At 41.9% G+C, this 27,085-nt stretch overlaps 1 protein-coding gene and 1 long non-coding RNA gene across 11 annotated transcripts in view; one reads left to right on the top strand and one right to left on the bottom strand.

Annotated features, from left to right (window-relative positions):
* The window catches only part of STK32B (serine/threonine kinase 32B), a 394,515-nt gene that overhangs the window by 175,555 nt on the left and 191,875 nt on the right, over positions 1 to 27,085 (bottom strand). The gene's annotated exons all lie outside the window — the stretch shown is intronic.
* On the top strand, positions 5,171 to 6,266 carry LOC123596194. Its single transcript, XR_006711588.1, has 2 exons — positions 5,171 to 5,830; positions 6,118 to 6,266. It is a non-coding gene; the product is annotated as an uncharacterized LOC123596194 (long non-coding RNA).

The following is a 27,085-nucleotide window of genomic DNA, read 5'->3' as shown; positions in this document are numbered from 1 at the left end:
CAATCAGACAACAAAAGGAAATCAAAGGCATCAAAATTGGCAAAGATGAAGTCAAGTTTTCACTTTTTGCAGATGACATATTATACATGGAAAACCCCACAGACTCCACCAAAAGTCTGCTAGAACTGATACATGAATTCAGCAATGTCGCAGGATACAAAATCAATATATAGAAATCAGTTGCATTCTTATACACTAACAATGAAGCAACAGAAAGACAAATAAAGAAACTGATCCCATTCACAATTGCACCAAGAATCATAAAATACTTAGGAATAAACCTAACCAAAGATGTAAAAGATCTGTATGCTGAAAACTATAGAAAGACTATGAAGGAAATTGAAGAAGATATAAAGAAATGGAAAAACATTCCGTGCTCGTGGATTGGCAGTTAAATGTATTTTAAAAGTTGTCTCTGAGACTCACTAATTGATCCACGGGTTATAAATGAGTTTGTTGTTTAACTTCCAAGTGTTTGAGATTTTTCTTTTGTGCTTTTTATTGATTTTTGGTTTGATTCCATTACAATCAAATTATATTCAAAATGATTGTAATTCTTTTTCATTGCCCTAAGTATAGTTTATCTTGGTAAATTTTCCATGAGTGCTTGAAAAAAAAGCATATTTTGCTGTTGTTAGTGGTTGAATGTTCTATGTACATCAATTGGATTCTGCTGATTAAATGTTTTGTTCATATCTTCTATGTCCTTCCTGATTTTTGAAAGGGGAGTTATAGTAAGAGAGGGATGTGGAAGTCCCCAGCTATAATTATAGATTTGTCCATTTCTCCTTCCAGCTACATAAGATTTTGTTTCGTGTTTTTTGAGTTTCTGTTGTTTGGTGCATACATATTTAAGTTTGTCATGTATTCATGCTGGATTGATTCTTTTATGCTTATGTCAGGCTCCTCCTTGACGCAAAAAAAAATTCTTTGCTCTAAAGTCTACTTTGTCAAATGTTAACATAGTCATTCTTTCTTTTTTAATTAATGTTTGCCAGGTACATCTTTTGCCATGCTTTTACTTTCCACCAACCTTTGCTGTATTTAAAATGAGTTTCTTTAAAACAGCAGATGGTTGAATTGTGTTTTATTATGCACTCTGTCATCCTTTTCATTTTCAGTGGTGTACTTCAACTATTGACAATTAAGGTAATTATTGAGATGTTTGTGCTTAAGTCTACATTTTTGTTTTCGGGTTACTTCTGGTTCTTGTTTACCTTTTTTCTTGCTTACCTGTGGCTTACTTGAACATTTTAAATATTTCATCTTTACTTATATGTATGGTTTTAAAGAATGTACCTCTTTGCATAGTTTCTTACTGGTCGCTCTGGCTAGTATAATATACATACATAACTTCTCACAGTCTACTGTTATCATAATTTTACTACTTCGGTGTAGGGTAGAAACCTCACACTTTCCTTTTAGGCTCCTTTACCTTACCCATTTTAAATATCATTGTCTTGAGTATCAGATGGTGTTGTAATTTTTGCTATAATCACCAAATATGATTTATAAAACTCCTGAGGAAAAGGATAACCTATTATACACATCCATATTTCTGCATTATTAACTCTTCCTGGTGCTCAAAAATTCTTTTATCATTTCCTTTTTGTTTGGAGAATTTCTTAAGCTAACCCTTAAGGGCATGACTGCTCATTAACAATTATTTTGGTTTTACTCCATCTGAAAAAGTCTTTCTTTCCCTCTCATTCCTGAAAGACAGCTTTATTGGTTATAGAATTGGCAGTGACCATTTTTTCCTTTCTTCACTTGAACAAACTTGTGCCACTTCCCTCTCCCCTCCACGGTTCCAGAGGACCAACCTGCTGACACTCTGATCAGTGCTTCCCTATAGGTAATATGACATTGTTCTCTCACTGCTCTCAAGATTTTTTCTTTGTCTTAGTTTCAGAAATTCATGATGTGCCTTGGTGTGGGTTTCTCTGTGTTTATCCTATTTGGAGGTTCTCACAGTTTCATTGTTTAGGTCATTTGTCAAATTTTGGAAAAAATCAGCCATTTTTTCTTCAATTATTCTTTCAGGCACATTCTCTTTCCCTTTTCCTTCTGGAACCTTGTCTTTTTCTTCTTTAAAAAACATTGTTTGAGTCTACTTTCTCTCTGATGTCCAGATTGGGTGAATTCTACTGATTTGTCCTCGAGTTCAGGGATTCTAATCTCTGACACCTTGAGTCCACCCAGTGACTTTGTAATTTGTGTTACTGTATTTTTTAGTTCTATAATTTATTTTGGTCCTTTTTCATGACTTCTGTTTCCTAGCTAAGACTTTCTATTTTACTTTTCATTTGTTTCAAGAGAATTTGGAATTGATTGCTGAAGCATTTTTATGAAGGCTGCTTTAGTATCCTTATCTAATAACGTCAACATCTGATTCATCTCACTGTTGGCATAATTTGATTGTCTTTCTTATTCAAGTTGTAATTTTCCTGGTTCTTGGTACAATGGGAGAATTCTGATTGTATCATGGGCATGTCGTCTTATACTTGTCATCTTTTACTAGGAGACTCTGGGTTGTATTTAAATATTTTATTCTGGGAGATCGTCACCCTGTTTAGATTTAGCATGCAGGCGGGTCTTGGTATTCTTTTTCAGACTGTGATTCCAGTGACATTTTGGTTTTCAGAGCCTTTGCAATGTTTGGGTCTGCCTGATTCATCTGATGCTGCTGGGGTTCCCATGGTTCCTTGCTGTGGTTCCTGAGGAGACAGAAGGAGCTTCTCTAGACCAGAAACTGGGTGTCTCTTGGTGAGGGAGGGAACCTTGGGCCCACAAAGATAAAGAGACTTACTGGACCAGACTACCTGCTGCTCCCAGCAGTTTGGTCCTTCTCCTCCAGGGAGTGAAGGAAAGCACCTCTCCTGGCCACTTATCTTAGTGGGGCTTCTGATTGGTGATTGATTCCTCCTCACCAGTTCTGCTGTGGTTACTGTGTATATTTAGCCCAGGAGGGAAATGAGCCTGGAATGCCTGCTGTTTCTAGGTTGGAGGTCAGGAGACAGAGTCTGGGTCACTTTGTTCATTGGATGAGGAACAAAAGACATTCTGCTGCTGTGCTGTTCCTTTTCCCTGGCTCCCAAACCAGTTTTCCTTCTTCTTAACACTTTTCAGAGATATCTTTTAATTATATTCTATTATTCCAAGGACTTATAGTTGTACTTAGTCCTTGCTAAGTGGGAATAAATGAGTCTATGCCATTTTATCTGGACCAGAAGTCTTGACTTTTATACTTTTAAATGGAATTTTTTGTTTGTACTTATGTTCAATCAAATACATACCAGAAAGCACATAGCAGTGCTATCTGTTAATAGCCCAAATTTGGAAACCACCGATAGAATTTTCATAGTAAAATAACTGTGGCATGTTCACATGATAGCACACTACTCAGCAATAAAAATGCACAAAATACATTTTGCTGCACAAAATACAGAATGCTGCTTGTTAAAACAGCATTACGGGTGAATTTTCCAACATAGTGTTAAACAAAAAAAGCCAGAGACTGAACAGAACATGCTTTGTGCTTCCATTTTATATAAAGTGCACAAAACGGATAGAAGTTATCTATGCTTTGGATGTCAGGCTAATGGTGCCCTTGGGAAAGGGTCAGCGAGGTTAAGGGCCGTAAGAAGGGCTCCCACAATGACAGTAATATCTTGTTCATAATCTGAATGCTGGTTACATGAATGTATTCAATTAATCAAGCTGTACATTTACAATAGGTGCAATTATATATATATTTCCCTAAAACATTTAAACAAATTATATGTCTGCTGGAAACTATAGATTTTAATAGATAAAGCATATAATAGATTCCCCAACCAGCACTGAGCTGGGAAAGAAGCTCTAGCTTGGGAGCTGTTATGAACTCCACTGGCTCTTTGGATTTCAGTTCCTTTATGTGTAAAGCTATTGTCAGTTTAAACAGACTCCCTGAGAGCCTGATCCCAGCCAGGCACTGTGCTGGGTGCTTTCTGTACAACACTAGTCCCCGTAATATGGCTGCAAAGAAGATGTAGCCGATTGTCATCATTCGTGGTCCTTATGAAGTTGCTGTCAACATGGAATTAATGAATACCAAAGCACTGCTTCTACAGAGTTAGGTTCATGTGAGCCTCTGGTCACAACATTCTCAGCAACCAATCAATTCATAACCACGCTTTTGTGAGTTTCTGTTTAAAGATACCTTTCAAATATGTATCATTCATTAACACTGAGCTCACAGCCAAGCCCACCATACCTCATGCCTGAATGACACTTCTCTAACACAGGCAACACTCTGTCAGTCCTATCTTAACCTTCTTGTGATTACGAACACTGGACAGCACTGCAGCACTAGGCTGGGGGCCATTTAAAATAACAACGGCAACAATAAAAAGCATACACCTGTGAAAAGTGTGGCCCAAAGGAGACTCCAAGAAGGACACTTGTTGACAGTATGGAAGCTGACGCAAAGCAGAGTGTCCCCTTGTTAAACCTCAGCTGGGAACTTGCATGCCAGGTTGACTCAATTTTTTTTTTCTTTCTGTTCACATCCATGAAGGACGATGAAAGCGCCATAAATAAGGGTTTGGGGGTTTCAAATAAATTTGCAGATTTGCAAATACAGGATCCATGAATAATGAGGACTGCCTGTATTCTCATCCACACTTTACAAAGGCAAAAATTCAGGGTCAAATTGCTTCAGACACGGACCCAGTAAGTGGCAGAGTATGTTCCTTCCACAAGACAAGTGCAAGGTACCACCCTGTCTCAGACGTTCTCTTGCCTTTCTGAACTCAGTAACTCCAGGGTAGAGGGGCAGCCCTTCCCTCCTCTGAGTTCCAAAAGCAGTGATAAGGACATGATCACATTAACTGAGCACTTGTCATGTGCTGGCTTCTGTGCTAAGTGCTGTTTGAGTACTGACTCATTTAATCTCACACCCACCTTTGTTCAACGTTTTTATTTATTTATTTTGGGACAGAGAGAGACAGAGCATGAACGGGGGAGGGGCAGAGAGAGAGGGAGACACAGAATCGGAAACAGGCTCCAGGCTCTGAGCCATCAGCCCAGAGCCCGACGCGGGGCTCGAACTCCCGGACCGCGAGATCGTGACCTGGCTGAAGTCGGACGCTTAACCGACTGCGCCACCCAGGCGCCCCCACACCCACCTTTGTGAGTCAGTTCTGTTGACATCACTACTGTAAATATGCACAGAGTGGGTAGTCGGTGTGGCCGCTGTCACCCAACTTGTAAGAGGAAGTTCTAGGATCCTATCACAGGCAGCTCAAGCCTTTGGCAGGTGCACTGCACACACAACCTTAGTACCTAATCCTAACCTCTACTGTTCACTCAACATGCTGTGTGGAAGTTACCTATTTGATTCTCTGCTTTCCTCCAAAAGACCGTGAGTTCACTAAAAAATCAGCCTTATTTTATTCCAGTCTGTGTCCCCGCCGCCTGGCCCAGATGCTAACATGCACCAGGAGGTCAGCAAGTAATTAGCAGATAAATAACCAAAGACACGAACCAATGCACCTCTGCCTTCCTGGTACCCAGCACAGGGCCTGGCACACAGGGGTTGTTCAACAAATATTTGCTCAAGAAGATGGTCAACATTTTCCACGAGCAGCATTACTTTCCAGCAAGAGAGGATACTACGTTCTCCAGTGCTTCTGTCCACCAGCTCTAGGCGGGCGACAGTGCCAGCCCCTCCTCTGAGCTGTGACAGGATGCCTCCTGGCTCTGAAAGAGTCCAGCTAATTAGACTCGTGTCTGCCAACAGAGAGAGTGGACAAATACTGAGAGAAAACTGTTAGCAGAGAAGAGGAGGGTAAGGAGGCGGGGGGGGGCGGTGGACGGGGAATCAGCAATTTGTTAGAGGCAATGAAAAGGATCGCGTTATGCCTTCCGCTAAATTACTGCGTGTACTAATTGTATATGCACGAGTAATTGTTGGTGCTGCTCATTTACATTTGATTATTATATTTGTAGTTTTTAATTGCATTTGAATATGTGTGCTGCTAATACCGTCAGGATCATCATTAGCTGTCAGCAATCCTCGGTGCTGGTTCTGCTAATGAAATGCAGATCTGCTACAAGGGCCTTCATTTTATCCAGATAACGCGCTGGCGAGAGCAGTGACGAGAACAATACAATGACTACCACTCTGAGCTTCTACCATGTTTGGGGAGCTGTCCTAGGTGCTGGTTCATAACAAACAGTGAGGCATGTTAAGCGCGATAAAATCGGGGTTTATTCCTAGCTTGGTTCTTTACTACTGTGTGATTATTTTTTTAAGAAACGGAACCACTCTGATCCTCAATTTCATCCTGTGTAAAAACGCATACTTGGCATAATTACTGTGAAAGTTGACAACAGGTTCAAGAGTCTGATGCACGGCAGGCCCTTAAGGAATGGTGACTTATTACTCTCATTTATCCAGAAACCTGTGTTTCCACTGGAGCCAGCGTTGCTAAGGGCCTCATCAGCACTCACCCAAGACGCCCTAAGTTGTTAACCGATCTCACTGCTTCCTTCCTCTCTCCTCCACCTGAGCCACAGAGGCTCTAACAAATAAATCTGGAAGCATGTCTTTTCCATGTTCACAGGCTGTTGATGGCTCTCTGCAGCCTGCAGGGCAGAGTCTTCCTGTAAAGGGCCAGGCTGCAGTGATGGAGGCCAGGACACAGACCCCCACAGAGGACAGCACTCTCCCCTCTAACTGCTGTCTGCCACCAACCATCAGCTGTTTTTAGAATTGCCTCAGCTAAAAAGAGCTGCTTTAACCAAAGTCACCCCTGCTGGGGGAGCCCACAACCACTGACGGGCCAAAGCGTGGGTATAAAATCCTGGCCCTGTCACCCCCAACTCGGGATACCTCCGAAGAGCTGACCAGCTTCAGAATGCCCAGGGGGTAACGTGAGGCTTCATTAGGACTGCACCCAAGCCAGATGCTCCTCTGTTCAGCCCTTCTTTCTTTCTTTCTCCTTTCTCTTTCTTTCTCTTTCTTTCTTTCTTTCTTTCTTTCTTTCTTTCTTTCTTTCTTTCTTTTCTTTCTTTCTTTCTTTTCTTCCTTCCTTCCTTCCTTTCCTTCCTTCCTTCCTTCCTTCCTTCCTTCCTTCCTTCCTTCCCTCCTTCCCTTCCCTTCCTTCCCTTCCTTCCCTTCCTTCCCTTCCTTTCCTTCCTTCCTTCCTTCCTTCCCTCCTTCCCTTCCCTTCCCTTCCTTCCCTTCCTTCCCTTCCTTCCCTTCCTTTCCTTCCTTCCTTCCTTCCTTCCTTCCTTCCTTCCATCTGCTCCCCTCCCCAGAAGCTGATCCCCAGGGCATTCCCTAATCAGGTGCTCCCTAATAAAGCTCCCCCTTGCTAATTTCTACCTCAGACTCCGTATCCTAAGAAACAACTTGCAACACAGACTACCTCTCTTGACTTGTGCACCACCTCGGCTGTCTGACATGTGTGAAACATCTTTCCTTCCAAATAAGCCATTTGCTTCCCCAACTTTCTGCTGTTACATCATAACACTCACCCGTACCAGGCCCCTTGAAACTTGGCAGCCTCGGGGTGCCTGGGTGGCTCAGTCGGTTGAGCGTCTGACTTCGGCTCAGGTCATGATTTCACCGTTCGTGAGTTCGAGCCCCACGTCAGGTTCTGTGCTGTCAGCTCAGAACCTGGAGCCTGCTTCAGATTCTGTGTCTCCCTCTCTCTCTGCCCCTCCCCCGCTCACACTCCATCTGTCCGTCTCTCTCTCTCTCTCACACACACACAAGTAAATAAACACTATTAAATAAAAAAAGAAAGAAAGAAACTTGGCAGCCTAGAGAGCTCCAACTTCTCCAATAGTTTCAGAACGAACGGTACCTCCTCTGAGAAGCCTCTCCTGATTGTCCCAGGCAGAGTTAAGTTCTGAGTCTGGAAGGCCTGTTTACGTCACTGTACAGTGTTGATTGCACTATATATATTTTTAATTTTTAAAAAAATGTTTTATTTTTGAGAGAGAGAGAGAGATAGAGCACAAGCAGGGGAGGGGCAGAGAGAGAGGGAGACACAGAATCCAAAGCAGACTCCAGGCTCTGAGCTGTCAGCACAGAGCCCAACGCAGGGCTCGAACCCACAAACCATGAGATCAGGACTTGAGCCAAAGCAGGACGCTCAACTGACTGAGTCCCCCAGGTGCCCTGAAGCTTACGCTCTAAATAAGGTAGACAGTCAGTAAAAAGATGAAACTAAATATGTCATTATTAGGTGCTATAGGGAAAAATTTAAGGGGTGTGTGCAGAATTTTGGGGTTGCCGTTTTAGCTGGGGTGGCCAGGCAAGGTCTCCTTGAGAAGGTGCCATCTAAGTGAAAACCTGAAGGAAGGGGGGGGGGACCCCTGCAAACATCTGGGAGAAGAGCATTCTAGAAAGAAGGCACAGCAAGTGCAAATGCCCTGCAGCAGGCATGTGCTTATCATGCCTGAGGAACAGAAGCCAGCAAGCCTGGAAGAGACTGAGCAAAATGGAAGATGAGGCGGAGCAACCGCAGGACCAGAGCACGCCGGGGTTTGCGGAGCACTGCAGGGAATTTGGCTTTAGCTCATTGGGTGGCGAGCAGAGGAGGAACATGACTTGGCTGAGGTCTTAATGGGATTGCTCTGCACACTGCACTGGGAATGGACCGACACGGGCCAGGGAAGAATCAGGACAAACAGGCAGGAGGCTGTGACAACCACCGAGGGGAGAGATGATGGTGGTTTGGATGATGGGAGCTTGGAGGCAGCGAGAAGTGACTGGACTCCGGACATCATAAAGAGAAAGACACGGTTTCCTATGGATTGGGTGTGGGGTGCGAAAGAAAAGAATCAAGGATAAGTCTGACATGCGGGGCCTCAGATGGGGGAGTCAAGGCTGCCTCTATTGAGAGAAAGGTGCCTTCAAAAGAAACTGTTCCAGTAGAAGCTCAAGAATTTATCTTATGTATGTAAAGTTTGAGACAGGAAACCAGGGGGTGGGGGGTTGGGAGGCAAGTTCTGTAAGCCCGGCTAGCATACGGAAGCTACTAAAACAGACACAAATCAACAACACTTACTGAGAGCTGGGTGTGTGTCGTGCACTGTTCAAATTACACAATTCTCCCCAAACCTGCAAGGAACAAACTATGATTCTTCCAAAGTGCGAGGCGGAAACTGAGACTCAGCAAGGTTACATAACCTGTCTGAGGTCACACAGCAGGTAAATGGCAAACCAGGACTTGAGCCCAGCATTGTACGGCCTGTACTTTTCACCCTGAAGCTCTGATACTTGTCAATAATGTCACCATTTTTGTTTTTCTTCTCTGACTCCATCCTCTCCACGCCAATAACTACAGTTATTAAGCACTAACTATGCTGTGGCACTGCTCTAAGTGCTTCCTATTTAGTGTTCTCAGTGAACTCATCCGTAGGCACAGAGACGCAAAGTAACTTAGCACAGTCACACAGCCAATACAGAGGAACGGGTACTTGAACTCAAAGTCTGACCCCATGGCCACGAGGGATCTCAAAGGAAGGGAACTTTCCCCCGAGGAGCGAGAGATTCAAGATCCACAGTAGGCACCCCAACCCTTAGATCCTGCACAGGAAAGACAAGCCCCCACAGCAGCTGGCTTTGAAAACCAGTGGGGAGAATGTCCAGGAAAACTATGGAACATAAGGAAAAGGAAAATCCTGCTCTTCAAGGGCTTGTGCAGAGATTCACGTGACCCAGAAACCAGTGCAAGTATCAAAAAGTACAGAGGCTACAGGTGAAGGAGAAGTACCTACTAATCTTGAAGTGCCTGCTTAAGAGGAAGAAAGCAAGTGGGCCTCTCTCTGGGGACTGAGACTCCAGAAGCAGCCATTTTAGCTGCCATTTTTGTTATCTTGTGCCTTGCTGATCTCGGAGGTGGCAGATGCTATTCCAAATCCTCCCACTGCTAGTGCCCAGGAGTGCATCCTGCCGAGAGCCCTGCATGACCTTGTGCCTTGGCCAGGCCTTGCAGCCAACAGGATGATAACCCTGCCCACCAGCATGCCCACAGCAGCCACAGCTGGGCCTTGCAGCCAGCTGGGTCATGGGCCACCCTTGCCCACCAGCATACCCACAGTACTCATGACTCCATCACAACAGGAGGGTCCATGTGGCCCACACAAGAGACATGTTTGGAGCACCCTGCTCTGGTGGACAGAGGAGATAGTGCTTCTGGGCCCCATAGGACATCTCCTACATGAGACCACTCCTCCCACATTAGAAGATGTAGCTAAACAGCTAACACACAAAAATACAGAGAGTCTGGCAAAATGAGGAGATAGAGGAATATGTTCCAAATGAAAGAATAAAACAAAATCTCAGAAAAAGAAGTAAATGAAATGGAGATAAGCAATATACTCAGTAAAGAGTTCAAAGCAATGGTTGTGGAGATGCTTACTAAAGTTGGGACAAGAATGGGTGAACAGAGTCAGAAGTTCAGACAAAGAGAAAACATAAAAAAGTACCAATCAGAGCTGAAAAATGTAACAACAGAGATGGGAATAAACAACAGATTAGATGACGCAGAAGAATGATCAGCAATCTGAAAGACAGGGTGGTGAAAATCACCTAAACGGGACAGCAAGAGAAATAAAAATTTTAAAAAGTAGATAGTTTGAAGGATTTCTGAGACAACATCAAGCACAGAACATTCACATTTATAGGGTCTCAGAAGGACAAGGAAGAGAAAGAAAGGGGCAGAAAACTTATTTGAAGAAATAATAGCTGAAAGCTTCCCTAACCTGGGTAAGGAAACAGACATCTGGGTCCAGGAAGCACAAAGATTCCCAAAAGAGATGAACCCCAAGAGATCCACACCAAGACACATAATTACAATGTCAAAAAGTAAAGATATGAAGAGAGTATTAAAAGTTGCAAGATTCCCGTGGTTCATTGCGGGAATCTATCCCCAAAACCAAGAGCACACTTTACACATTGTATGTTAGCCAATTTGACAATAAATTACATCAAATAAATAAATAAATAAATAAATAAATAAATTCTAAAAAAAAAAAATAAAGTCAGTGATTCTTAAGTAAATTCCATGGATTGAGTCCATAAATCTGAGTAAATATTTTGATTTCACACCACACACACACACACACACACACACACACACACACACAAAGCTGCAGAAGAAAAGCAAGTAGTTATGTATCAGCCAACCCCATAAAACTGTCAGTTGATTTCTCAGCAGAAACTTTGTAGGCCAAAAGGGATATATACATGATATACTCCAAGTGCAGAGGGGGGAAAAAAAAAAGGAAAAAAACAAGCAAGAATACACTACCTGGAAAAGCTAGAATTTAGAATTGCAAGGGACACAGAGTTTCCCAGACAAGCAAAAAGCCAAAGTACTTCATCATCACTAAACTGGCTTTATAAGAAATATTAAAAGTATGTCTTTAAGTAGAAAGGAAAATCCCATTATTAGAAATAAGAAAACATATGAAAGAAAAAAATCTCACTGCGAAAGGTAAACATACAGTGAAGGTAGTGGTTCAACCACTTAGGAAGCTAACATGAAGGGTAAAAGCCAAAAAGTAGTAAAATCAACTATATCTACAATAATTAAGGAATGCACAAAATAAAAATATATAGAATATGACATCAAAAACATACAATATGGAGAGAGTAAAAATGTAGTGCTTTTATAATGTGTCTGAACTTAAGTGATTTCCAACTTAAAATAGACTATTTGTTCTAGTGTTTGTGTTAGATTCGTTGAGAGAGTACTGGACACCATTATTTAGGAACAATTTCAATTTCACAAAGGCAACTCAACTGTAAATACTATATTTGAAGTAATTTTTCTACATACGTAAAATTTGAGAATAAATAAATACTGCTATATAATATGTTGTTACATATGAATCTTAGGATAATCACAAACCAAAAACCTATAACAGAAATACAAGAGAGAGAGACAGAGAGACAGAGAGACAGAGAGACAGAGAGACAGAGAGAAATCCAAACCTAACACTAAAGAAAGTGATCGCATGATGAGGGATGAGAGCAAGAGAAGAAAAAAGGAAGAGTAAAGAGCTACAAAACAACCAGAAAACAATTAGCAAAATTGCAATAAACACATATAAATAAATAAATACCTATCTATGAATAGTTACCTTCAATGTAAACGGACTAAATGCTCCAATCATGTGCCTTTGTGCATACAAGAGACTCACTTCAGATCTAAAGATACACACAGACTGAAGGTGAAGGGATGGAAATAAAATATTCCATGTAAATGGAAATGAAAAAAAAGAAAAGCTAGGGTAGCAATGCTTATAACAGACGAAAGAGAATTTAAAACAAAGACTGTAGGGGCGCCTGGGTGGCTCAGTCGGTTGAGCGGCCGACTTCGGCTCAGGTCATGATCTCACGGTCCGTGAGTTCGGGCCCCGCGTCGGGCTCTGTGCTGACACCTCGGAGCCTGGAGCCTGTTTCGGATTCTGTGTCTCCCTCTCTCTGACCCTCCCCCGTTCATGCTCTGTCTCTGTCTCAAAAATAAATAAACGTTAAAAAAATTAAAAAAAACAAAAAACAAAAAACAAAGACTGTAACAAGAGATAAGAAAGAGCATTACATAATGATAAAGAGATCAATCCAAAAAGAGGATATAACAATTTCAAACATGTACGGACCCAATATAGAAGCACATAAATATGAGAAAATTTAATGAACACAAAGGGAGAAATAGTAATACAATAATAGTAAGGGATGTTAACACCCCACTTACATCATCTGGATATATATTCCAGACAGAAAACTGATAAAGATACATTGGCATCAAATGACACATTAGACCACACAGACTTAACAGATAAATACATAACATTCCACCCCAAAACAGCAGAATACACATTCTTCTCAAGTTCACATGGAATATTCTTCAAGAGAGATCATTTGCTAAACCACAAAATAAGTATCAATAAATTTTAGGAAGGCTGAAATCATATCAAAGATCTTCTCTGACAACAATGATACGAAACTAGAAATTGATTACAAAAAAAAACCTGGAAAAGGCACAAATATGTGATGACTACACAGCCAATAGGTCAAAACAGAAATCAAAGAGGAATCCAAAAAATACCTGGAGAAAAATGAAAGTGAAAACACAACATTCCAAAATCTGTGGGATACAGTTAAAAGCAGTTCTAAGAGGGATGCTTATAGCAATACAGGCCCATCTCAACTAATAAGAAAAATCTCAAATAAACACTCTAAACTTACATCTAAAGGAACTAGAAAAAGAACAAACAAAACTCATAGGAAGAAGGAAGTAACAAGTATCAAAGTAGAAATACATGAAATAGAGACTAAAAGAAAAAAAACAAGAAAAAAGATTAATGAAACTGAGAGCTGGTTAAAACAACAAACAAAACAATAAACAAAATTGATAAACCATTAGCCAGACTCATTAAGAAAAGAGAGGGCCCCAATAAATAAAATCATAAATAAATAAAAGAGAAGTTACAAACAATACCACAGAAATATAAAGAATCATGAGAGTACTACGAACTACTGTATGGCAACAAACTGGGCCACCTAGAAAAAAATGGATAAATTCCTAAAAACATAAAATCTTCCAAGGGTAACTCAGGAAGAAATAGAAAATCTGAACAGACTGATTACTAGCAATGAAATTGAATTCGTAATTTAAAAAGCTCCAAAAAAAAAAAAGTCCAGGGCCAGATGGCTTAACAAGTGAATTCTACCAAACATTTAATAAAGAGTTAATACCTATCCTCCTCAAATTATTCCAAAAACTTAAAGAAGAGGAATGCTTACAAACTTATTCTATGAATCCAGCATTACCCCAATAACAAAACCAGACAAAGACACTATTAAAAAAAGGAAATTATAGCCAGTATCTCTAATGAATCCAGATGCAAAACTCTTCCTCAACAAAATATTAGCAAACTAAATTCAACAATACCTTAAAAGGATGACACACCATGATCAAGTGGGATTTGCTCCATTTATGCAAGGACGTTTCAATATTTGCAAATCAAATAATGTGATTGCCACATTAAACAATGAAGGGTAAAAATTATATGGCCATCTCAATAGATGAAGACAAAGCATTTGACTAAATTTAATAGCAATTTATGATAAAAACTCTCAACAAAGTGAGTTTAGAGGGAACATACTTCAACATGATAAAGGCCAGATATGACAAGCCCACAACTAACATCTTACTCAATGGTGAACAGCTGAAAGCATTTTTTTCTAAGAAGGATGCCCACTCTTGCCACTTCATTCCAACATAGTACTAGAAATCCTAGCCAGAGCAATTAGGCAAGGAAAAGAAATAAAAGACATCCAGATCGGAAAGGAAGAAGTAAAACTCACTATTGCAGATGGCACAATTGTGTATGTAAAAAACCTAAAGCACCCACCAAAAACATATGAACAGGGTACAAAATTAATATGCAAAAATCTGTTGTATTTCTATACACTAAGAATGAACTTAGAAAGAGAAATTGAGAAAACAGTTCCATTTACAATTGTATCACAAAGAATGGGATACCTAGGAATAAATTTAACTCAGGAGGTAAAAGAACTGTATTCTGAAAACTATAAGACGTTGATGAAACAAATTGAAAATGATACAAACAAATGGAATGATACATAACGGTCCGTGGGTTAGAAGAATTAATACTGTTAAAATGTCCACACTACCCAAAGTAATCTACAGATTCAATGCAATTCCTTTCAAAATACCAATGGCATTTTTACAGGACTAGACCATATAATCGCGACATTTGTACAGAACCACAAAAAAGCCTAACTGGTAAAGTATTCTTGAGAAAGAAGATCAAAGTGGAGGTATCATGCTCCCAGATTTCAGACAATCCTACCAAGCTATAGTAATCAAAACAGTATGGGAGTGACACAAAAACAGACACAGAGATCAACAGGAGAGACAGCCCAGAAATAAACCCATGCTTATATGGTCAATTAATCTATGACAAAAGAGGCAATCATATACAATGGAGAATGATAGTCTCTTGAATAAATGGCGTTGGGAAAACAGGACAGCTACATGCTAAAGAATAAAACTGGACCACTTCCTTACACATATGCAAAAATTAAATCAAAATGAATTAGTGACTTAAATGGAAGATCCCAAGTCATAAAACTCCTGGAAAAAAACCTAGGCAGTAATATCTTAGTGATTGTTTTGGTTCTATCTTCGTAGCTAAGGACAACAAAAGTAAAAATAAACAACTGGGATTACATTAAACGAAAAAGCTTTTGCACAGCAAAGGAAACCACCAACCAAATGAAAAAGCAACCTCCTGAACGGGAGAAAAAAAATTGCAAATGATACACTCAATAAGAGGTTAACATCCAAAATATATAAAGAACTCATATAACTCAATATAAAAAATCAATCTGATTCAAAAATGGGAAGAGGGCCTGAACAGACATTTTTCCACAAAAGATATGCAAATGGCCAACAGGCACATAAAAAGATGCTCAACATCACTAATCATCAGGGAAATGCAAATCAAATCCATGGTGAGATATCTCACACTTGTCAGAATGACTAGTATCAAAAGGACAAGAAATAACAAGTGTTGACAAGGTTGTAGAGAAAAATGAACCCTTGTTCACTGTTGGCGGAAATGAAAATAGGTACAGCCACTGTGGGAAACAATATGTAGGCTCCTCAGAAAATTAAGACTAGAACAACCATACAATACGGCAATTCTATTTCCAGGTATTTGTCCTCAGGAAATGAAAACACTAATTTAAAAAGACATATTCATCTCTATAATCACAGTGTTATTTAAAATAGCCAAGATATGGAAGCAACCTAAGTGTCCAGCAGTAGGTGTATAAATAAAGATGCTGTAGTATATATGTGCGAGGGAATATTACTCAGCCATGAAAAAGAATGAGATCTTGCCATTTACAACAATATGGACAGAGCTACAGAGTATTATACTAAGTGAAATAAGTTGGACAGAGAAAGACAAATACCATATGATCTCACTTACATGTGGAATCTAAAAACCAAAATGAACAAATGAAACAATATTCTGTTTAGAAGGTAGAGAATATTCTATATAGAATATAGAGAACAAACTGATGGCTGTCAGAAAGGAGAAGGTGGAAGAATGGATAAAGTAGGCGAACGGGATTAATAGGGTCAATCTTCCAGTTACGAAAATTCATGGTGATGTAATGCACAGCATAGGGAATATAGTCAATAAAACTGTCACAATTTCGTATAATGACAGATGGTAACTAGACTTATTGTAGTGACAATTTCATACTGTATATAAATACAGAATCACTATGTTGTATACCTAAAATGAATATAATATTATCAATTATTCTTCAATAAGAATAATAAAATTTGTGATTTAGATAAAGCAATGCTTAGAAGAAAACTACAGCCTTATGTGCATTGTTAGGGAAACAAATGCTAAAAATCAATGATACACTACAGCTAAAGAAATCAGAAAAAGAGCATTAGAAGTCACAATTATGAAATAATTTTGTAAAAGGCAGAATCAGTGAAATAGAAACAAATGCCCAATATTAAAGACAAATGAAAATAAAAGTTAGTTTTTGGAAACCACATAAAATTGATAAACCTCTGGTAACATTTATTTTAAAAATAGGAAAAAGACCCAAACAACATCAGGAATGAAAGAGGCATCCTTACAGATCCTACAGACACTAAAAATATCATAAAGAAGTTTCATAAATTAACTTGTGACAATAAATTTGAAAATCTTAGATGAATTTAAACTCTAGAGAAACATAGCTTACCAAAACTAATACATGAGGAAATAGAAAATCTGAGTAGTCCTATATCTATGAAAGAAATTATTAACATTTTGCCAGGTTCAGAGGATTCCAGATGAAAAAGCCTCTGCCCTTTCCCCAGAGAAATGCTCTGTCTCAAAAATAAATCTAGTCAGAGGAACAGGCTTAATTCTATGAAGGCTTTCTTCAGACAGAGGTGGAGGGGAGGACGCTCTAAGGCAGAGGGAACATAACCATCCAAGAAGCAACAGCAAGTGGATGAACCCTGTGCAGAGTCCTGGGTTCTCCAGAGGATTTCCAGGAGATAGCACTGGAAAAGGATGTTAAGACCAAATTTTGTAGACCCTGACAAGTTATAGTGAAGAGCCTGTAATTATTTTGGTAGGTGTTTTGGAGCCCAGGAGCAGAACAAGAAATCCTTAAGAATACAAAGGTGGAAGTAGTGGCAGAAAGATTAAAAGAAGAAATGATTAGAGAGAAAGGGAAATGGTGACCAGGCATGAGGTTACAACAATTAGGGTGAGACAGAAAGAAACTAACATTAACTCAGGCCCTACTGAAAGCCAGGCAATATACCAGGCCCTGCATTAGTCACGGCATGTGGCTCTCATACCGATTCTATGATATTACTGCCTCTGTTTTGCAGGTGGGGAGACCAAGTCATGGGCTAAAAATAGCTTGCTTAAGGTCATACAGGTTTAGAAGTGGGACGACTGAGACTGGTATCCAGGGGTGAGTCCAGCCCAGGTTCTTTCTCTTCATTCTTTTCTCCTCTCCTAAAAGTGAATGAGTGACATTAACAGCCTAGGGTGGACGGCGTGGGTAAGTATAACAGAGTGGACAGGCAGGGAAAGAGATCAGCGAAAGGGCTAGGGACAAAGGAAGACACATCATCTACCTGCCCAGTATCCTTCTCTGAGATGAAGTACTCGTGGTTGGAACCATGGGTACAGAAGATGATCCAGCTTCTTCCAGTGGGAACAGATAATGGGACACCGTACCCATGAGTTCAGTTTTACTTTCTGTAAAATGACGATTGGAGCTGCTTTCACAGGGTTCTTGTAAGGAGCAGAGATTCTTTGCCCAGCATGTCTAGTACAGGTCCCAGCACGAGGCAGACACTCACAAAATGGATCTATTGTGATCACTAATAACAGATGTCCAATAGGAATTTACGTCAGGGGAAAAGGGATAAAGGCCATTGACTCTGAGCATAGAAAAGCATCTCATCACAGAAACTCCTCCTTTCCTGTCCTGTTCCTGGAAGTGAGGAGGGAGCACTGCAGCCTAGAGTCACCTGGGTTAGGCTTTGCCATAGACTGGTTGGAGATCTCCGGACTGAAGAAGTTCAAAGAGGGTGAACTTGATAACATAATTCTTAAACATACCCACTTACAACTTGTATCCCCCCATGGACATCACCTACCCTCTGCATAACCTACTGAGAAGCAGCGAGGGCAGGATTATCAGTCTTATATCCCAGGTAAGGGAACCGGTGCTTATGTAAGGCTTGCCCTCTTATCAAATGTCACAAAACAAGTTAGTGGGAGAGCCAGGCTGAGAACTCAGGTGTTCAGACCCTGGGAAACAAGGCTGTTAACCTACCCCTGTGCTTGATATCTGGATCAAAGAAGAGTGAAACCATGCTGTGAGAATTATTTTGATAAACACTACGCCTATGATTTATTATGAGTTTTATGTTGCTTTGGGCTTTTGCTAGCCCCTGAAGATATAGATATATTTCCCCTTACTTCAATGGAATAACTGCCATCTTATCTTCTTGCAATTTTGTAATTAAATTTTTTTCTCACTTCCACTAAGCTGTAAGCTCCTTAAGAGCCAGAGCCACACTTAAGTGGTTCAACCACACTATGTATGTCCCTGGTGTTCAATATAGGCTCTGACACACAGTATCCATTGAATAGTTTGCGAAGAAAGGAAAGAAAAAGGGAGAGAGGAAGGAAAATGGAAGGAGAGCAGGAAGGAGGAAAGGAGAGTTGTTGGAGTTTGGGTTCTAGAAGCAGAATGCCTGAGTCTGAATCCCATTTCTCACCAATGGGAACCTTGGAAAGGCCACTTATGTGCCTAAAGACTCTAGACGTTCAGGGACCAACCTCCAACCGGCACTGTAGATGCGCTCCACTGAATCTACCTTGCAGACGAGGGCATAGGCTCATGGGATTTTGGAACACACTGAGGTTTTATGGTGAGGCTCTGATGGAGCCTGGCTCCAAAGCCTTTGCTCCCCCATCTCAGCCTACAGCCTCCCCAATTATGGTAGAAAACAGACAGACCCTTTCCCTAGTAACTGCACTTGGGGGAGGCAGGTTTTCCAAGGTGACCAAACCTCCCGTGACGGAGCTGACAGCAGAATATTTGGGACACTATAAAGGCACCACTCAATTTAACATGAAAGTCTTCAGTGACTCATTTTAGGAAGAAGGCCAAGTACTTGCTTCTATCAGCTGGGATTAGGAAAAGGAATCCGAGTAGGACAGTCCTGGGAGCAAAATGATAGCACACGAAATGCTGATGCCCTTATTCCTGACCATGGGCAAGAAACACGGCATTCGTTCATTCCGATCCATCCTTTGAAAGTGAATAATGAGGCTGAGAAGTCTTCGAATGTGACGATGACACCTGCTTCTTCCACCCTTCCCATCAATTACAATAAGAAATCTTTTATTTATTTATTTTTTTCAACGTTAATTTATTTTTGGGACAGAGAGAGACAGAGCATGAACGGGGGAGGGGCAGAGAGAGAGGGAGACACAGAATCGGAAACAGGCTCCAGGCTCCGAGCCATCAGCCCAGAGCCCGACGCGGGGCTCGAACTCCCGGACCGCGAGATCGTGACCTGGCTGAAGTCGGACGCTTAACCGACTGCGCCACCCAGGCGCCCCAATAAGAAATCTTTCAATGAGCTCTACTATACGGAAGTTTCATATAAATTAGAAACAACACTCGCCTCTGGCTCCTTACTTCTAAATAAACCATGCTCTTTGCTGCCTGAGACATCTCACATATCACAGTGAATGGATCACGGACTTGGAAGCTCCTGGTTGAACTCTAATTTGGCGAAGGATGAGTCATTCATTTGATTATTCATTATTGGCCTCTGCTCTCAAGGAGCTCAGAAACTGGTGGAAGTTTCGGATAGGTAAGCCAGTAGTTTTTAGAAGGTGTGGTGAGTGACCTGACAGAGGCGACCCTAGGGGACTCTGAGAGTTCAGTGGAAGCAACGATGAAAACAAGAGTTAGTGGGGTTGGGGTGGGCAGTCAGGGAGGTCTTCCTGGAGGAAGTGAGGGACAGATGAACAGGAGTGGACTAGGAAAAGAAACAGACCACAAGAGACTCTTACATACAGAGAACAATCTGAGGGTTGATGCAGGGAGGGTGGGGGAGAGGGGAAAATGGGTGATGGGCATTGAGGAGGGCACCTGTTGGGATGAGCACTGGGTGTTGTACGTAAGTGATGAACCACGGGAATCTGCCCCCAAAACCAAGAGCACACTTTACACACTGTATGTTAGCCAATTTGACAATAAATTATATATTTTTTTAAAAAGTTAAAGTGGGTGCCTGGGTGGCTCCGTCGGTTAAGCATCGACTTCGGCTCAGGTCATGATCTCACAGCTCGTGAGTTCGAGCCCCGTGTCGGGCTCTGTGCTGTCAGCTCGGAGCCTGGAGCCTGCTTTGGATTCTGTGTCTCCCTCTCTCTCTGCCTCTCCCCTGCTCGCTCACTCTCTCTCTCTCTCAAAGATAAATAAAACATTAAAAAATAATAATAAATAAAAAAGTTAAAGAAACAGAGGGCAAGGCATTTCAGGTGGAGGAGGAACACACTGAAAGGCAAGAATTTGAGCCTCGTTACCCTGGAGGATATGCGTGGGGAAGGGTTGCAGCTGAGAAGAACTGCAACGACCAGCTCACTTGGGATCTAGAATGCCTGCTCAGGGCTTGGACTTTATCCTGTAAGACACAGCGTGCCAGCAGTTTCTGAAGGGGTGAAATTCAATGAGCACAATTGTGGTCAGTTAGGTGGGTCACTGTGGAGGCATCTGGAGACCAAACTGGAAAACATTTCGGTGCGCTGGGACTGGGAAGGATTACAAGCTTTGGAGCTGTGATAATCTAATTAAGGATGTTACACAGAAATGGAGAAAAAAGATCACATCCCAACATCTGCAAAACTGTTTACTAAGGAGTACATTAGATACAGCAGAGATAGTATCGGGAAAGGAGTTTCCAGTGATGCACACAAGTAAAAGAAGATTTTAAAAAGGTTAGATGTAATCAATTTAGCTTCAGATGTTTACACACCGATGCTAGAAGGAAGAAAAGAAAACGGGCTTTATGGTCACAGACCACAGGTGCTTTCCTCTCTGCCTGCTTACAATTTCATGTCATCAGCAAACTGTCCGTGATGCTTTACTATTTTTCAGAGGAGAGAAGTGGAGCTTGGAGAAGCGGCCAAGGTCACCTGCTGAGCAAGTCGCAGAGCCAAGACCAAGGAAAGGTTTATGTGACTGGAAATCCCATTCCCATCCCTTATGCCACTGCCACAGGCAAAGAGGCACTTTATAATGGACTGGTTGCAGCAATGGCCCCTAAGTGTTGATATCCCCTCTCCCCACACCGACCTCCAGCCGCCATGTGACCTGCACTGGCCAAGGGGACCACAGCACCCGTGATGCTGTGGGACTTGCAGCCTGCTCGTGTGCCGGGGCTTACCCTCCACTGACTCTGCCCTGGGAGTGATCCTGAGCTAGCCGGCTGGAGGGGCGGGGGACACGTGGCCCAGGCTCCCCAGCCAACAGCCAGAACAACCCCCGGAAACAAAGCCACTTCGCTGACTGATGACTGAGCGCAGAGACAGGAGAGCCCCCAGCTGGGACCACTCGGGCCACAGCCCAGTCAAGTCAGCCCCAAGTTCTGACCCACAGCATCATGAGCTCCATCAACGGCAGCCGTTTTAAGCCCTAGTTTGTTGCGCAGGGGGTTGTTCTGTCACAGTTACTGGTGAATCTCAGCTGGTTGAATGCTCTATACTGCTGAAGAGTATAGGTTTGAGGCAAAGGAAAATCCTCCCCAGCCATTTGACTTTCCAGATAAAACTGTACTTTGGAAGGAGTTTTGCCAGCATTGTTTCAAGAAGCAATCTAGCTGGCCGACAGGGAAGGGGTGAATCCTTTCCCAATGATTTGAAAGAATTTTATCTACCCTTTCCGGCACCTGTTGTGCCTCCAGAGGCAGGGCCCAGTGGATCGTGGTTCGTTAATTATGAATCGTGGATCGTAGCTCCTGAAAAGCCCATGGAGCCTCTGGATATGAGATCTGCTGTGAGGGATATGCTTTTCTCTTCGTGTTGACTTAAGCCAAGCAAAGCTTTGCGTTTCCCCTCACAGAGTTGCTTCCGAGCCCATAAGTAATTTGATTCCACTTTTCATTTCCCTAAGAATCTACAAATCATAAGGTCTGATCACATCCCCAAAGACTATGGTCCGTAGGCATCTCTAAGGTTAACAGAAATAACCTCATTGAACATTCTATTCTCCGTTTCCTCAAAAATACCATGTAAATGGAAGTACTTAGCGAACAGAATTGTTGTAGGGTTTAAAAATTTTTTTTAATGTTTTATATATTTTTGAGACAGAGACAGAGCACAAGCCAGGGGAGGGGGCAGAGAAAGAGGGAGACACAGAATCTAAAGCAGGCTCCAGGCTCTGAGCCATCAGCACAGAGCCTGACGCAGCTCTCGAACTCAAGAGCCGTGAGATCATAACCTGAGCTGAAATCGACCTGAACTGGCTGGGCCACCCAGACACCCCATAGAATTGTTGTAGGGTTTAAAGAAAGTGTGTGCAAAAAGTTAGAATAAATGCAGATGAAACCCTCCATAAGATACCATCTCATACCCATTAGGATGGCTTCCATCAATGAGTCAGGGGGATGAAAAGTTCAGTACAGGGAATATAATCATTAATATTGTAATAACAGTGTATGATGACAGATGGTAACTGCCCTTATTGTGGTGAGCGTTTCATAATGTATAGAATTGTCAAATTACTATGTTGTACACTCGAAACATTATATGCCAGCAATGTTTTAAATTTTAAAAAAGAGACAGGGGGTACCTGAGGGGGTCAGCCAGTTAAGCGTCCGACTGTTGATTTCTGCTCAGGTCATGATCTCACAGTTCGTGAGATCAAGCCCCACATCATGCTCTGTGCTGATGGCATGGAGCCTGCTTGGGATTCTCTCTCTGCGCCTCCCCTATGCCCTCACTCTCTCTCTCTCTTTCTCAAAATAAATAAATTTAAAAAGAGAGAGAGAGAGAGAGACAAAATTGGCGACAGTGTGGAGAAATTAGAGCCCCGTGTCCTGTTGGTGGGAATGTAAAATGTAGGACTACTACGGAAAACAGAATGGAGATTCTTCAAAAACTTAAAAATAGAATTACCATATGATGCAGGAATTCCACTTCTGGGTATGTATCCAAAAGAACTGAAAGCGGCATCTCAAAGGGATGTTAGCACATCTGTGTTCATAGCACCGTTATGCACAATAGCCAAAATGTAGAAGCAATACAGACTTCATCTGGATGAATGAATGAACGAAATGTTGTGTATATACATGTACACACACATATACATAGGCACACACGCACACGATCAAATATTATTCAGCCTTTAAAAGAAGGAAATGCTGCAATCCGCTATGGGATGGATGAATCTTGAGGACCTTATGTGAAATAAAGCCAGTCACAAAAATACAAGGGCTGCGATTCGACTTATATGAGGTCCCTAGGATAGTCAAATTCACAGAGAGGGAAAGTAGACCAGGGGTGGCCAGGGGCTGGGGGAAGAGGGGGATCAGGAGTTGGTGTGCAATGGGGACAGAGTTTCAATTCCAGTTTCACAAGACAAAAAATGTTCTAGAGATGGGTTGTACAACATTGTGAATATACTTAACACCATCGGACTCTGTACTTACAAATGGTTAAGATGGCACACGTTATTTGTTTTTTTTATCATAATTGGAAAATGTAAAATAAAGATTCGAGACAGTGTCTGCCTTTAGTGCTCTGCAGATACGTATTAAGTGAAGAAAGGAAAGAATGCAGAAAGGCAGGAAGGAAAGGAAGGAGGCAGGGACAGTAACACCAGACCGCTTGTCACAGTTCCTTCATTAACCCACGTATACAACAGACTTCTGAGTCTCAGCTTCGGCTCTTAACATGTCTGACCTTAAAATTATCAACCTCGCTGGGACCCATTCTGGCAGCTGTTATATTTGGGTACCACCCAATGGCCTGAATTCTTTTGGGAACGGAGATAATTAAGGTGGAACCTTCTGGAAACCACAAAGTTCAGTGAAAAGCTTGCCTACAGCTGCAGTAGCCATAGAAGGAGGAAAAGCAAGTGCAGTGGTGGCCACGCATGACAGAAATACTATTGCAACAGGGCACGGTATTTTTATACTCGGAGTTTGGAAAACCTCTAAAATATCCAGCGTTAGCACTCGGTGCATGAAAGGGTGAGTGTCTCAGGGCGTCTGGGTGGCTCAGTCAGCTGGGCGTCTGACTTCAGCTCAGGTCACGATCTCATCACTTGGGAGTTCGAGCCCCCCCATCTGGCTCTGCTGGCAGCATGGAGCCCGCTTCGGTTCCTGTCTCCCTCTCCCTCTGCTCCTCCCCAGCTTGTGCTTTCTCTCTGTCTCAAAAATAAATAAAAGCATCAAAAAAAGGGGGGGTGGCGAGGGTCTCCCAAATCACCAATTCAGCTAACGTGAGCAATGACACTGACCAGCACCATTTTGCGGCGGCGGTCCTATATTTAGAAAGAAAAAGCAGAAACACCTGAATTTCTCTGACTCAAAATAGCAAAATAAGGAACATAAGATACACAAGGGCACACTGTGTCTCCAGGTCCCCTTCTTTGCAACATGAGAGTTCCAGAAGAGCATCGCAGCTGCCCCAGGGGCATAACTGACCCTAAAAGCACAGGACATTTGCACACCTGAATTCCTCCGTGTGGGACACAACAGGCATCACCAAAGGCATGGGTTTTGGACACGTAGCCGCCTAAGTCTGTGTTCCACCTACTCCAGTCAGCAGCTGTTATACTTAACAAAGCACTTTATATCACTTTGGGCCTCATTTTCATACCTGTAAAATGGGAACATCAAGATGTGGCTTCTTAGCAACATGGCAGGTTGCATGTCCCAAAGACACCCACGGCGTTACCTTAGCAATGCTGGATGAAATAAATACATCCATAGCTGAGGCTGCCAACACGGACGAGATAGTTGGAAATAAGAGAGGTAGGTTGAAACTCAATCCCTGGCTGGCCCGGACACATTTGCTGATCTCAGAAAAAAAGAGACATGTGTTTCCATCATCCAATAGAGCCAAGGCCTTGGGCCCATGTGAGAAGAGTTGGAACTGAGATCCAATAAAGCCAGGCCTCTCTTAGGGCTACATTCTAGGTGATATAGCAGTATAGGAATCTCAGTGCTAGAGCTGTCTAGGAAAAAGAAGCCTAAGAGCTACACAGAATTCATCGGGGAAAGGAGACCCAAAGGAAAATTATCTTCCTTGGCCAGGACTCTGGAAGGAAAGAAACAAGGCATCTCCAAAAGCGTAGAACGATAGGCCTGCCCTCCTACACTTTTGGTGTTCAAAGGTACTCCCCCTCACGATTGCCACCCCCTAGGTTCAAGAATTTACTTAAGTTGTTCACACTCTTTAGTGCCTGTCAGAATCGAGGACGAACACCTTTTGGAGGGAGAAGCGATTAAAAAAAAATTATAGGTGAAATTTAAGTGTTTATAGATGAAAATAATGAGATGTGGGGGGAAATCCTCAAATATTTTTTAAAAGAAGTAGCCTCTTATTTATGTATGTATGTATGTATGTATGTATGTATGTATTTTTAATTTTTATTTCTTTTTGAGAGAGAGAAAGAGAGTGCAATCAGGGGAGAGGCAGAGAGAGAAGGAGACAGAGGAGCCGGCTCTGTACTGACAGCAGAGAGCCGATGTGGGGCTCGAACCCATGAACCGTGAGATCGTGACCTGAGCCAGTGTTGGATGCTTCACCGATTGAGCCACCCAGGTGCCCCAATCCTCAAACATTTTTATGAGGCTAGTAACATCCTGATACCAAAGTCCAGACAAGTGCACTCTTGTTTACAAGCACAGTTAGCAAAAACTTCCTGAAGTGGAAATCAAAAAGAACAGCGCACAGAAAAATAATACCACAGGAACAGGTTGGGATTGACCCTATGCAAATGTTTCAATATAATAAAAATCCACTCCTACTGGAAAACACAGGCAGGACGCTGTTGAACATGGTCTCAGCAATATGTTTTTGGATCTGTCTCCTCAGGTAAAGGCAACAAAAGCAAAAATAGATAAATGGAACTACATAAAACTGAAAAGCTTCTGCACGGCAAAAGAAACCATCAGCAAAATGAAAAGGCACCTTGCAGAAGGAGAGGAGATATTTGCAAATGATACATCCAATTAGGGGTTAATATCTAAAATACATAAAGAATTCCTACCACTCCAACTCAAAAAAACACTCTGATTAAACAATGGGCAGGACCTGAAGACAGACTTCTTCAAAGAAGGTACACAGACGCATAAAAAGATATCTGACGTCACCCATCATCAGAGAAATGCAAATCAAAACCACACTATCAACTTAAACCTGCCAGAGTGGCTATTATCAAAAGGACAAGAGATAACAAGCGTTGGTGAGGATGTGGAGAAAGGGGAACGCTTTTGCTCTGTCGATGGGAATGCACACCAGTGCAGCCGCTCTGGAGAACTGTATGGGAGGTCCTCGAAAAGTGGAAAACAGAACCACCATAGGATGCAGAAATTCCACTTCTGGGTATTTACGCAAAGAAAACAAAACCACGAGCTCAAAAAGACCGTACACCCCTGTGTTCGTTGCAGCATTATTTACAATAAAGAATTGGAAGCAACCTAAGTGTCCTAATAAATGAATGGATAAAGATGTGGCTCATATATATTATACATATTATATATGATGGAATATTACTCAGCCGTAAAAAATAAAACCTTGCCATTTGCAGCAATGTGGATGGCCCTAGAGGGTATTATAGTAGGTGTGATAAGTCAGACAGAGAGATAAATACCACATGATTTCACTTACAGGTGAAACGCAAAACAAAGAAAACAGAACAGAAACAGACTAAAAAATACAGAGAATAATCTGGTGGTTGCCAGAGGGGAGGAGGGTG

This window comes from Leopardus geoffroyi, chromosome B1, assembly GCF_018350155.1.
Source record: "Leopardus geoffroyi isolate Oge1 chromosome B1, O.geoffroyi_Oge1_pat1.0, whole genome shotgun sequence".
Taxonomy (NCBI): Eukaryota; Metazoa; Chordata; class Mammalia; order Carnivora; family Felidae; genus Leopardus; species Leopardus geoffroyi.
This window is presented reverse-complemented; position numbering and strand designations above follow the sequence as displayed.